Source organism: Pseudochaenichthys georgianus, chromosome 10 (assembly GCF_902827115.2).
Source record: "Pseudochaenichthys georgianus chromosome 10, fPseGeo1.2, whole genome shotgun sequence".
NCBI lineage: Eukaryota > Metazoa > Chordata > Actinopteri > Perciformes > Channichthyidae > Pseudochaenichthys > Pseudochaenichthys georgianus.
Window position 1 is genome coordinate 18,084,979 of NC_047512.1, and position 12,590 is coordinate 18,097,568.

Here is a 12,590-nt window from a genome sequence, read left to right on the forward strand (position 1 = left end):
GGAAGCAGCAGCCACTCTGGTGGCTACCATTAGCAGCTAACTTTTGCTCTGCGATAATTACATAAAAATGGAATTATGGATTATAAATTAAATCATTTTTCTATACAGAGACGTTAAAAACCTATGGATTAACCGATTCAGCCGCATTTATTCTTTCTCGTTTTAATGCCATTGAACACGTCTTTTGATCAGATTGACAGCTACGGTGAGACATCTCCCCTCGAAGCTATGTAAAGGTACGTGTTGTGATGTCTGTGTTTGCTTCCCCTGTCCGAGTTCAGATCACTCAGTGATGATACTATATACCTAAATAATCTGTGGAACCTCAGCTTTAATCAGATATCTTGTAAATGCAGCTACAATAAGTAATCATAAGGGTACTTTTATCTTGGAGTTCTGTGCCAAAGTGCGTTAGCATTTTTCGCTCAGGGGTCATTTAGATACTTCTTATGAGACTTGTGTTTTGGTTTGGTAAAAATGGTTTGTATCGTCAGTTAGCTGAGATTATTTACGTTAATCTGGTATAACACATTAATAGGTTCTTAAATATTACGATCCCCTGAGACACTGTCGTGAAAAAAAAAGTAAAGTACCCGCCGGGACTTTGGGGTTTAACAGGTAAAAAAAAATGCAATATATAGGGGGGGAAATCGCGATGTCAGTTTTTTTCAATACCGTGCAACCCTAATACAGTATATCAGTCTTTGTCTACTTCAGATTAATGGTTTTCAAACTTCTTTTTTCCAGGTCAGTGGGGTGTGGAATCTGGACTCAGTGCAGCCTTTAGCCCTGAGAGGAAGCCTGGGCCTCTGCCTGCTGCTTATTGGCTTTCACCGATCTTCCTTCAGAGACTGGACAATGACATGCTCTCTGCCTCTGCCAGTTTGTCATCTGAGTTACCCCAGCCTCCACACATGTACAGTAATAACCTAATAAGCAATGGTTCCTATCATGTGGTCCATTCTTGGCACTCCATGTTACAGAGGACATCATACAGAATTTGGCCAAAAGTATGTTTTTGCATTAGTACTAGTACCCTGAGGTCTACATTATCCTGTAAGTGGTCAAAGTGGTACCGCAGTTGGACTGTTTCTAAATTGACCCATTATCGGTTGTTGTTCGTCACATATATTAGATGCACTTCAAAACAAAATGTAAAATCGTGAAACCTTAGTTTTTGCTGCGAAATATTTTTCTGGAAAGCATCCACTAACAATCCATAGAGAAACAGCTGAGATACAGCTGGAGGCCAGACCAATCAGCAAGCTATGGGATGTGGAGTAGATGATGACAGGAATGATCACCACTTTTGGTTAGCAGCTCTTCCTTGCCAGACAACAGTTAGCAAAGTGAACCTAATAGGCCAACTTTAGGAGGGAGATAGTAGACAAGCCATTACATTTGAGGACACATATTAGAAATTGTGAAGCATACAGCTATGCTTTGTTTTAAGAGCAAAGCGCATACACTTTGGTGCAGCACATCTCCCAAATGTATTCAGTTTTCCCTAGTATAAGCAGGGGTGCACATAACTTTCTCAGTGAGGTACTCAGATGAGTACCAGGAGTCAGTGTTTGGTACTCCAACTTCTGGACCCACGCACAGTTATAGGAAGCCCTATGTGTTGCGAATGTCAACATCGACGGGGGGGGGGGGGTGTTGGCACTTCTCCAGGGTGTGCGCGGGGCACAGAATGTGCACAGGGGAGTCTCCCTCCGCAGCCGGTTGGCGTAATTTTGGCACAATTCCGTTGTACAGACCGACGTTAACAGCAGCCCCATCTGTGCACACGCGGAGACCCACTCTGTCGTCCAGTGATCCAAGTGCCTTCAGGAAATGCTTCACAAGTACGTCGCTACACGAAGGCGCTTAGTGACACAAGTGACAGTACGCATTTCAGATGTTTGTACCTTATGTGCACCCCTGATTATATGTATGGTCTGACTGCTCAGATAGCGTTGCATGCTAGTTGATTCAACTGCTCAGTCCCAGTCTGAACTGTTCAATTCAAACAGTAGTGAGGTAGACCTGTTACACTAAGACCCCGTACACACACACGGAGACGAAACGGGTTGTATCCGCTACAGTTCTCCATCGTATAGACGGTTCGTCCACACGAGGCCGACACGGAAACGCGGATAACGATAACGGCTCCCAAGGTTGGTAGATCTGCGGATGAAATGCTCTGGGGGGCCAAACGGCTCCGTGTGTACACCCTATACGATCATTTCCTGATAACGATGACGCCATAGCCCCGCCTCTCCCCACCTCTGCTGCTCTGTGTTTCGCCAACAACAACAACAACAACAACAACGATGGCGGATCACAGGGTTGCTTTCGTGCTCCAGACGCTACTGACCATGCTACAGATGTTAGTGCAAAATATACAGCTCCTCTACCACAACCGTCAGCAACAAGTGGAAATGGAGAACTACATGTTGCTAAATCCACCGCGGAGAATAAACAGAAGGGCAACCAGACAACCATGGCAACCATGCTCGGGGGTCTTATTCAATGCTTTTGGTGTATTTTGTGGCGGAAGTACAGCGCCACTTACAGGCCCGGCATATGTACTACAGCGTTTCTAGCGGGTCGAGCGGTCTCGTGTGGACGGACACGTTTCTTGAGCCGATTCTGTGTGGACGGAAGACTTTTTTGATATCGAATTCGGCTTGTTTTCATCTCTGTGTGGACGGGGTCTAAAAACCAGCATCTCCCAAAAAATATTAGTATTGTTGTTGGAAAAAGGAAAGAGTTAAGCAGTATGGTGCCATGACTACTTATAGCAGATCTACGTGCAGTGTGAAATGTATCTGGGGGACAGGCTCTGCCAACACTGCAATAAGGAGATCAAAGGAGTCTAGAAACAAAAACAAGAGAAAATCTGTCACACCATACATCCATCCATGCTGTTTGCTTCAACTCTCACATCTATTTTTTTTCATGCATTCTGTATCACATAGAAACGATGTCTTCTGCTAATGAATGCTCTCTGTTTCGAGATTTATTATTGTTGAATTCAGTGTTTGTACATTCCATAACATCATCATCACAGCATACACATTTTACACAATTTTACTTCCATCACACTTGACTCATAACTGTGGCTGTAAAAGTGAGAATTGTGTGCACTGGATTGATATGAATTAGATAAAAGCCTTTATTTATCCCCACCACTGTTTGCAATTCAGGTTGGTATTGCCAATTTGTGAAACACATTCTATTAGAGAAAGTTAGTATTATCTTAGATTAGAGATTATTTTGTATCCTACCATTGGATTGCTCTGCCACCTGGTTTGACAAATCCCAGTTATTACTGCTAGAGGCAGGCTTTCTTCTTTGCTGTGCCAACTCTTGTGATTAATATGAAGCCTTTTACACCTTTGGTTTGGTTGCAGTGACATATGCAGATATGTTTTTAAAAAAGAGAATTCTGCAGAATACATGCATTAATGCTGTTTTATAAAACACAAAACAATGTGAAGAGCTTTCAATGTTGTGATTTTTCTGACTTCAGTGCTCCAAAAATGTATTTTTTGTACCGAATATGTCCTCTTGGGTATTGTGACCATTAAAGACAATTGACTACAAATCCTAAAAAAGTCAAATTACTAAAATTGGTTTTAAAAGTTGTTTTCCTACAAAATAATACAAACAAAGTAAAAGGCTTTTAAAAAGCAATGCCAGTTATGAACATTTCAAAGTTTCAAAAAGGTGAATGGTAGACTTTCAAGACCTTGGAATTAGATGTATGTCACTTCCGAAATGAAGATGAGAAATGTTCTGCCTAACTGGGCTTATTTCTAAGCTGCTGGGCTTCCATTTAAAAGTATTCAAGGACTTTTGAGGACTTGAGTAAAGGTGAGGAACACAATATAATGTATGATCTGATAAGTATCTGCAGACACCTTGATAGAGCAGCTGAATGTCACAATCAGGGCAATCAGTGATTATTTTTAAAGATATTTTAATCAGCTTGAAAGAATAAAGACTTGTTTTTGTACTCACTGCACAGTTTAAAATGACTCAAAGTTATAATTATTATCAGGGTTATTTTCAGAGTTCATTTTTGCAGTTTTTGCATTAAAAGGAAAGGTTCTAGGAGCAAAATTGTTTCCCTAACCTGCGTTTTTACAATCCCAACCATGCCTGCATACAAAGCATTCCGCATTAAGGCTTTGTGATTGGCCGGCGTGACCGCATGTTTCAGGCGTGGCTGGTGGGCAGTGCACTAGTTCGCTGACATTGTCCGTGTCAACAGGAGTGACACACACAAGACCGCAATTATGGCAGAAGCAAAAAAGCCCAAAATATATAATTTTCACTCCGAGTGGGAGGATGATTATTTTTGTATCTATTCCAAAAGTCCATCTGTCTCATCTGCAATGCGAGCGTGGCTTTATCGAAGAAGGGTAATTTAGGAGCGGCATTTCAAAACAGTGCACAAACGCTACGAGACGGAATTCCCTCCTAATTCTGCCCTACGCTGCCAAAAGGGGAGGGGCCTGAAAGGACAGCTAAATGCACAGCAGTCCATTTCCACCAGGCCCAACAACAAGAGCAAGGCTGCTAGCAGAGTATCTAATCGTGTCAGTCACGTTCTTGCGAAACACGTCTTTCAAAGACGGCGAAGTTGTGAAAGAAGCATTCCTGGAGGCTGCCGACGCGCTTTTGGGGGACAGTAAAAATAACAGTAGCATTTCAACAGGTTTTTGCTATAATAAAAACTCAGATACCGTTATTAATCAGCTGTAAGTTTTAGTTTGTTTGAACGTATTCATTATAATTATTGTACACAATGGTATAAGAATGCAAACATTAAGATATGTTCTGTTTAAATTGATTATAGTCTATTATCAATTCAGGTTAAGAAACTAGTGTTGCTTGCATCCTATTTTAAAAAGGCATTTCTTTTTATACTCTACTAAAATGCAACAACAAAAAAAAGGGTTTGATTCTATTAATTTTGTCTTTTTTATTACACTTTGGCAGCAGATTCCTGTGTAGCTTCAGATCTGAGTTGTCTTATTAGTAAACCTAATTTATACTTTTGTATCAACACTATTTTTATATAATGGCAAAGAAAGGGTTCAGCGTCTTTTCTTTTTTCCCTGTGTCATATGTGGCAGCACTGTTCAATGTTTCTTGAAAACATTACCCACTGTAGTATGTGACGTGTGAATAAACTCCAACTCTGTATCAACAACACTGTTGTGTAACTTCAGTTAAATACTTGTATGTGTGTAGATCAGAGTCCTGCACGGGTCTGATTTTCAAGACCCGCTCCCGCCCCGCACCCGCGACGTGCAATACCGAACCCGCCCCGCTACCCGCACATATTGCCAATTAGTTCCGCAACCCGACCCGACCCGTCGGCACAAGATCCGCGACCCGACCCGAACCCGCATAGCCTATATATGAGCAGTGAAAACGTGCAATTATTAACACACGCAGTTGCATATTTGTCTCAAAAAGCGTGGGATGTTGGTTATTTTCTCCATCTAGGAACCAAAAGCCTCCCAGACGCTGCGTTTCGCTCTTGAGGAAGTGTTATTGAAAATGCTGTATTCTCCACTAGAAAGCTTCACCTCAGCCATTTCCAATGTGGCGCTCAGCAGCAGATTGATGCGCTGCAGAGGTTATGATTATGCACGGTCCCACGGGGGAGAGGTCTGAGGATTTAAACATTAAACTAAATTATCATTATTTCAATATATTTATTATGCAACACCCGCGACCCGACCCGCATCATCTTTGTTTTACCCAGAACCGAACCCGGAAAAAAGCGTTTGGAAAAATACCACCCGCGAATCACCTTTTTTGCGGGTCACCCGTCGGGTACCCGCGGGTACCCGACCCGATGCAGGACTCTGGTGTAGATTAGAAAAAGGTAAGATAAAGGATCTGCAGTATTTTATGGAGTATTAATCGTACAAAGGTCAGTTTTATACAAGTAGAAGTGTGTATTTACCTGGTAGTAGGCTGTCAGTAATGGCTACGCCTCTCTATTTGGACTGGTAGATCTCGGCAGACTGGCAAATTAGCTCTCGGTTCAAAAAAGGTTGGGCACCCCTGGTGTAAATGAACAATGTTCAGTGTATCTCCATTAGGTGCTTTCACACCGGAGTACTTTTCCCCGTACTTTTCCTTTTTAGTTCCGATAGTTCCTGGGATTTTGCGTTCAAACCAAAAAGAGAACTTAGTTCGTGAGAACTTTTCCCTCCTTTTCAATCCCTGCTAGAGAGCAGGTACTATCCTGGGGAGAAAAAAGTTCCAATTTCTGATTGGCTGGGCGAAATGCAAACCACGGCCCATAAAACTCTGAAAAGTTTTGTGAAGCCGCCATTGTATTTGCTGGCATTAGCATTAGCCCAGCGCACCAACGGAGAGAGACTAACTTATGGCAACACAAAAAAAAATATGGGAGCGGTGGAGTGATGAGATGTCGGCATTCTGGCTCGGAAGGCTTCAGAAGAAGCCAGTCCCCAACTCCGGGCCAGTAAACCCAAAGCAGAAGAAGAAGAAGAAGTGACGTCAGTGGCTTCATTGCGTAATCTTCCCTCAGGGACTTATTCCGGTGTGAACGCGATCTGCTCTTTAGTTCCATGGGGGAACTAAGTGCTGGGAACCAAGTACGACAAAGTACTTGGTGTGAAAGTGGCTATTGATCCTTTACAATCGGCCCAATACCTTATTTTGTTGGGCCACAATGTTTCTTTAAATGACCACCTTCTCTTCTTCTTCTTCTGAATTTCATCAGTGAATCAACAGAACTGTATGTACAAAAGACCAAACTAAATAAGTTAATGGCAGGTAAAGCATACATAAAAGCACTGAGAGTGACAGAAGAGAGACTCCGGGAGTTGGTTTAAAGGAGAAGGGAAGGAGACAGATGATTGATGCATGGAAATACTAAAAGATAGAAAAATAAGAGACACTTAAATGAAAGGGAGGGATAAGAGACAGAGAGAGAGACCACAGCAAAACAACCCTAAAGATAGACAGTCAGGGAAGAGGATGTGTGGCTTTTGAAGGTATAAGTGGCAGCCTGGATCATCAACAGTTTTTATATGAGCTAGAAGCAAACATGAGTGTGTAATCGGCCTGATGAGCCATGTTGTGTAATGGTGCGAGACGGGGCAGCTCTGAAGCTTCATGGCAAAAAAAACAACGGAGCTGGGAAAACTACAACAACAGTGCACTTATAGAACATCTACAGTGTTGATTAGGTCTTTTTTCTCAGTCCACCTTTGCTCAGACATTTGAGTATCAATCTAAAAACAGGATGAGCTCAGTAAGAGTCAGCAAAGAGCTGCTGATTTAAGTCAAGTTTAGAGCCAAATAAAAAGCAGCTTACTACTCAAGAAGTACTTTGTTCATCTTGTAATAAGAGCGGTGACCTTCCCTGTTGATGCCCTAATACTTCAGCACTCAAAGCAGCCTAACAACAGGCACATTCACTCATACTGTCAGCCAAACTCAGCAGGATAATCCAAACATAGTTCAGCACTACACAAACTGAATTATGTGCCACAACACTTCAACACTCTGACAACTTTGGGGATTTCATCAAAATTTGACAGGCTATTAATTCTGGTGTGCAGCTTACTGCAACGCTACCCGGTGTCCGATTTGTTTTGGGTTTTAAAGTCAGTGTTAATTACTTCAGAGCAGCTGAAATCAGAAGGGAGACACTTTGGCTTCATATGTAAATATAACATATGGAACTGTAATTTTTCATTTGGATTGACATCTCCTCTTCATCCCAAATCCTAAAGTATAATTAACATTCAATTAACGCTAGAAAAAGGGGTTTCAGAACAACCAAATCTAAACTCTGAATGAGAGTATAACAGGAATATTGCAGTGCTGCTTTAGAAGAAAATTAAAAGGGACAATCACAAGTGTACTATAGAGTATAACACGCACACTATTGTACAATAATGTTACAAAACATTTTAGGTGACTGAGAATGAGGACTGTTATGTAATCCCAAACAAAAACCACATACAAATAACCAGTGGGGCGTCATAGCCCTAAATGAGCCAAAAACCTCTAAACATAAGCATATGCTCGAAGTTCTTGTTAGAACGGTTTTACATGCTTTTGTTTGACAGCTATACGCATGCATTTCACTGCTGAATCATTCTAACAGTCTGTGATGCTCTGCGCAGCAGGGATAACTAACAGGTCTTGGATGCATTTTGGTATTATGGCAGTTAAAGGGACTTGAATTTAAAAGTAAAACATTGGGAATTATCCCATTGACAAAAACATGTTAGTTGTATGTGTCACTCTCAGCCTTAACTACACAGGTGTTGTCCAATTACAACCCATGCCATGTATGGAAAAACATCACAAAGGAACCCTGTCAACAAAGTGTCTAACTTTGAGCATTATACCAGCAGGCTACTTTAGACATCGTTTGAATATATTCCTTTCAAAGTAAATCATAACGACAACAAATCAAGACGATCCCAGTGGATGGTGGGAAACAAAATAACCCCCGCTTCCCGTTCCTGTCACCCCGGCGTGAGTAAGCGCTGCCCCGCACCTGAAGCCCACACAGCCCGCCAAAGACCCAGACAGACAACTCTCTGCCCGGAGGGAGGGGTTTCAGAGACCTACCAGCTTTACGTGCCGAACTCTCATTTCTTCTGTCATCTTGGAAAAGTAGCCCGGAATGAAGTCAGAAGAAACACCAAAGAGGTGGACAGACAGGATAGTGTGTAGACGACAGCCTATCTCCCAAAAAGTCTGCTCCACGCTCCGCAAACAGCAGCCCGGTGCTCTGCTCCGCTGGCGACAGTACACAGGCGAGCGGAATATTCAACTTCGGGAAAATGAGAGAGGGGGAGAGACACCCTGAGAGCGAGGCAGGGAGAGAGAGGGGGAGAGAGAGCAGCCAGACAATCACAGGAAAGCGGCTCCTCCTACACATACAATACAAAAAGCCAAAGCCAGCAGTCAGCAGATAGAGAAGCTCCAGTGCTCCACACGGCCGGGCAGGGTGCTCCAAACTGTTCCGCGCTGTCACAGTAGTCCCTTTACTCATTTATTGCGAAGCAGTGGACAACACGTCACACTGATACACACAGTTTATTGGATTATTACATTGTAATTTAAGGACAAAGAGGGTGACAACAACTATCGACGTTGTGAAGTTACCTCGTGGCAAACAGCTGCTGCCCGATACAATGATAGATGGTTCACTTTAACAGAGGCAGTAGATGATGAATGAATTAATGGCCGCAATCGCTCTTAATGTTCCAATCCTGGAAAATGATGCAAGCCCGGGTAATAAAGCAGGCCTCAGTTATTAAAAGTCCTGCGTTGTTCATAACTATCAATAAGTAAAACAGGGAGGTAATATGTTCAATTGCAAGAAAAAAGGCCCAACGGCGGCAATTAGAATATTCATAGATTTCCACTTGGGCAAAAGTGGTTTATAATAATGGTGATATCACACTTTAATTGCCTGAATTAATTACAAGATAGGCTACTGTGTGGGAGCTTAGTAAGTAGACCTACTGCCTGTTTGTTTTACACGTGTGTGTACTACTTCTACATGACACCGGATGTCTGTCATATGTGCCACCTTTTTTTTTCTCTTAATTTTTACAGAATATCACACACACACTCGAGACATACCGTACTACGAAAATACAACAGAGAATCACAATACCTTGATCCAAGCAGGTGTTTTGTCTGTGTCTGCGTGTGTGTGTGTGTGTGTGTGTGTGTGTGTGTGTGTTTAGCAGCACCTGTTTTCACAGTGTTGTTGTCACACTGCCTTCAACAGTGTCAATACTGCCCACGTCAAATACAAATAATTGTTCCTCTATTATTAAAGAGGGGGGGGGGGGGGGCTTCACTGGAGTCATTGTTGGGGCATCATTGATATTTTAATTTAGAGATCAAGCACATGAAAACATAATCGTCCATTTAACAATAAAAGTTTTAAAAAGTAAAACTATTTATATTGTATCAAAAGCACTGTGAATCTTCAGAGATATAATTTTCTGCATTTTAAAAGGTCTACAATAAAAATACTACATACAGTTCAAACATATTATCACTGATGATTCTAAAGATAAATCGTTGGTAGTGTCATTGGCTGACACCAAAGTCATACAGTCAAATATATGAAAAAATAAATGTACCAGTGAGGCAAATGAGCCTACAGGGCCGAGAGAATCGGTGGCATGAAGGTGTAACACAGTAGGCTGCTGCAGTAAACAGTGCTAGACGAGGTGTGGCCGGACAGGCAGGTGTGTTCTAGGACTGTCAACACGAGCCACCACAAAGCGTCTGAGAGCCTGTCTACCCCTTTGAGCTTACTGTTTACTGTATTTACCAGTCTGTCTATATTCAATACATCTATTAACACAGATGTCATGCCTTGTCTTGTCTAAATAACAGTTTGTGGAGATCATTTCTGCTGAACCTCGTCATCCTGTCTGGAGCAATGTCGGCCTCTCATTCTGATGATTTGTTCTGCGTTGCATACGGTGGTGTCTGGCTATCTGCTGCTCTTGTTTTTCCACCAAGATAGTGGAAAATCTTGTTACTCTGACGCCAAGGTGGTGTTACCAGACAAACAGGTATAATTGTACTTGTTTTTTAACCTCCTTTACACTCACTACAGGGACCTCTTACACATAGATTTTATTAAGTCTTTCACGCTTGGATGGTTGACAGACTGCACAGCCTTTAGCCCAGGCATCCATCAGTGCTGTCTTCACTCACTGACCACGTGGATGTTGGATTTTTATGACTGGCAGTATTCTGATTTAAAGGCAGATCTGGTGTCCAGCAATCTGAATGAACTCAGTAATTTGCAGTGCTGGACAGTGCTGACCTATGTTTACTTACAGTTTGTGCTGAGCAACCACTTGGTGCTGAGCTGTGATTGGCTAGAAGGATTATACTGATCATTTTGATAGGTTATTTCGTATTCAGTCTCTCACTAGCTCGAGCCTCTAAGATTCAACTGCTAATACATTACTTGCTGACCATATAGTCCAATGTGTTCAAAGACAAATATACAACTGAATACAGTACCAGCTTTTTATTTAATAAAAGCAAAGCGTGTTGCATATTGCAACATATTTATGTGAAACTCATGTAACTGTACAATAAAATATATTGTAAAATATTTTCAATTTCAAAAAGGTTGCCTTATAACAACAATACAAAAAAATATATGATGGAAAAGTGTGATGAATTTCTATAAAGACAAAGTGCCGGTGACAGAATGAGGACAGGCTGGACGACTGATACTGCTGTCAACAGTAAACAAACTGGCCACTGGAGACTTGGCCTCACTATTGTGCTACTGTGGCCAAAGGATGGGGCATATTACATATCAAATTACCATCAGTGTACTTAATGTTGGTGTGTGTGCAATAAGAAATGCATGACAAATCACCAACACCACCACACAGTGTGTGTCCAGAGGAAATGCATCAGCTCCTCTCTTCCTCTTTCCTCTCCCAGCCCACAGATCTTCTGGGACTTATTGTACACAGCATCAGGCTGTCTGTGTACTGCCACAACATGAAGTGATAGGAAAAACATTCACGGCAGAGCCAGAGACATGACAAAACTTTGTTCCGTTATAAATATAGAAATGTGATCTGGTTTTCTCTGCCTGCACACATTTCTTAATATTATAGTGCCATAGTATATACACTGCTCAGAAGCAATTGTGTTTAATTTGATTTCACTCCAAATGTTATTTGGAGTTGTTCAATGTTGTTATACATTATATCTCTATTACAATTCATTATTCTTAACGTTGTAAAATAGCAAGAACATTTTTGAGCCGTCTCACCATCTTGTAACTCAAACGACTTATTTGTTCCTTCATCATTTTAGTGTGATATAATGCCATAGGTTGGTAGTAACACCTTTAATGTCGATAAAGATGACATCCTCTGGTCCATCCTTTTCTTTATTCCAAATGCATGCAGTCGTAAACAGATCAATAAAATACTCAGAGGGGATAAACAAACAAGTTGCTTGGTGTGGCATCGCTCCATCAAATTTCCATTAGTGTCGCCACCTCGAATGACATTTTTCAGCAATAGAGTCAGACGGCAGATATTCGGCTCTCACTGCCACCTACACGAAAAACACATTTTTCTATGTGGCACAGAAAAGGATCTAAAGCTGGGTATGAGAAAACTAGATTGGAGCTGGCAGTGTAAACCAAGCTGAAGACATGGTGACCCCATCTGATGGAATAACACTGTATCCTTTGAATGGCAAATGTGTGTGTTTGGTGTGTGTGTATTTGCTTGTGTGTGCATGTTCGCAGTGGAGGGAATGCCCAGGTTTCTTATCATAACCACATTACCTTCTTCACCCTCTGGCCCAACACCAAGACAGCCTGGAGCCGAACACAGACAGAGCCAAATCTAAAGGGTGACCACAACTTTGTTTGTACTGTACTGACAAGCGAGAGGGAATACAATCAAACACAAAATGACTAACAGAAAATGTACAATTTCCAGCCATTCACATATATCTAAAAAAAAAAAATCACCTTTTGAAATAAGACAGACACTACTTTACACTGCCATGCA

The 12,590-nt window shown here is 41.7% G+C and overlaps 1 protein-coding gene across 5 annotated transcripts in view; it reads right to left on the reverse strand.

Moving 5' to 3' along the window:
- Window positions 1-12,590, reverse strand: part of mid2 (midline 2) — a 170,703-nt gene that overhangs the window by 96,978 nt on the left and 61,135 nt on the right. For 2 of the 5 annotated variants that reach the window (XM_071204627.1, XM_071204626.1), the window contains exon 1: window positions 8,629-8,937. The exons of 1 other annotated variant lie outside the window; for it this stretch is intronic. The gene's annotated coding sequence lies outside the window, so the exon portion shown is untranslated. Of the gene's footprint in view, window positions 1-8,628; window positions 8,938-12,590 lie in introns of those variants that run through there. 2 more of the 5 variants (XM_034093388.2, XM_034093386.2) reach the window with 1 other exon arrangement.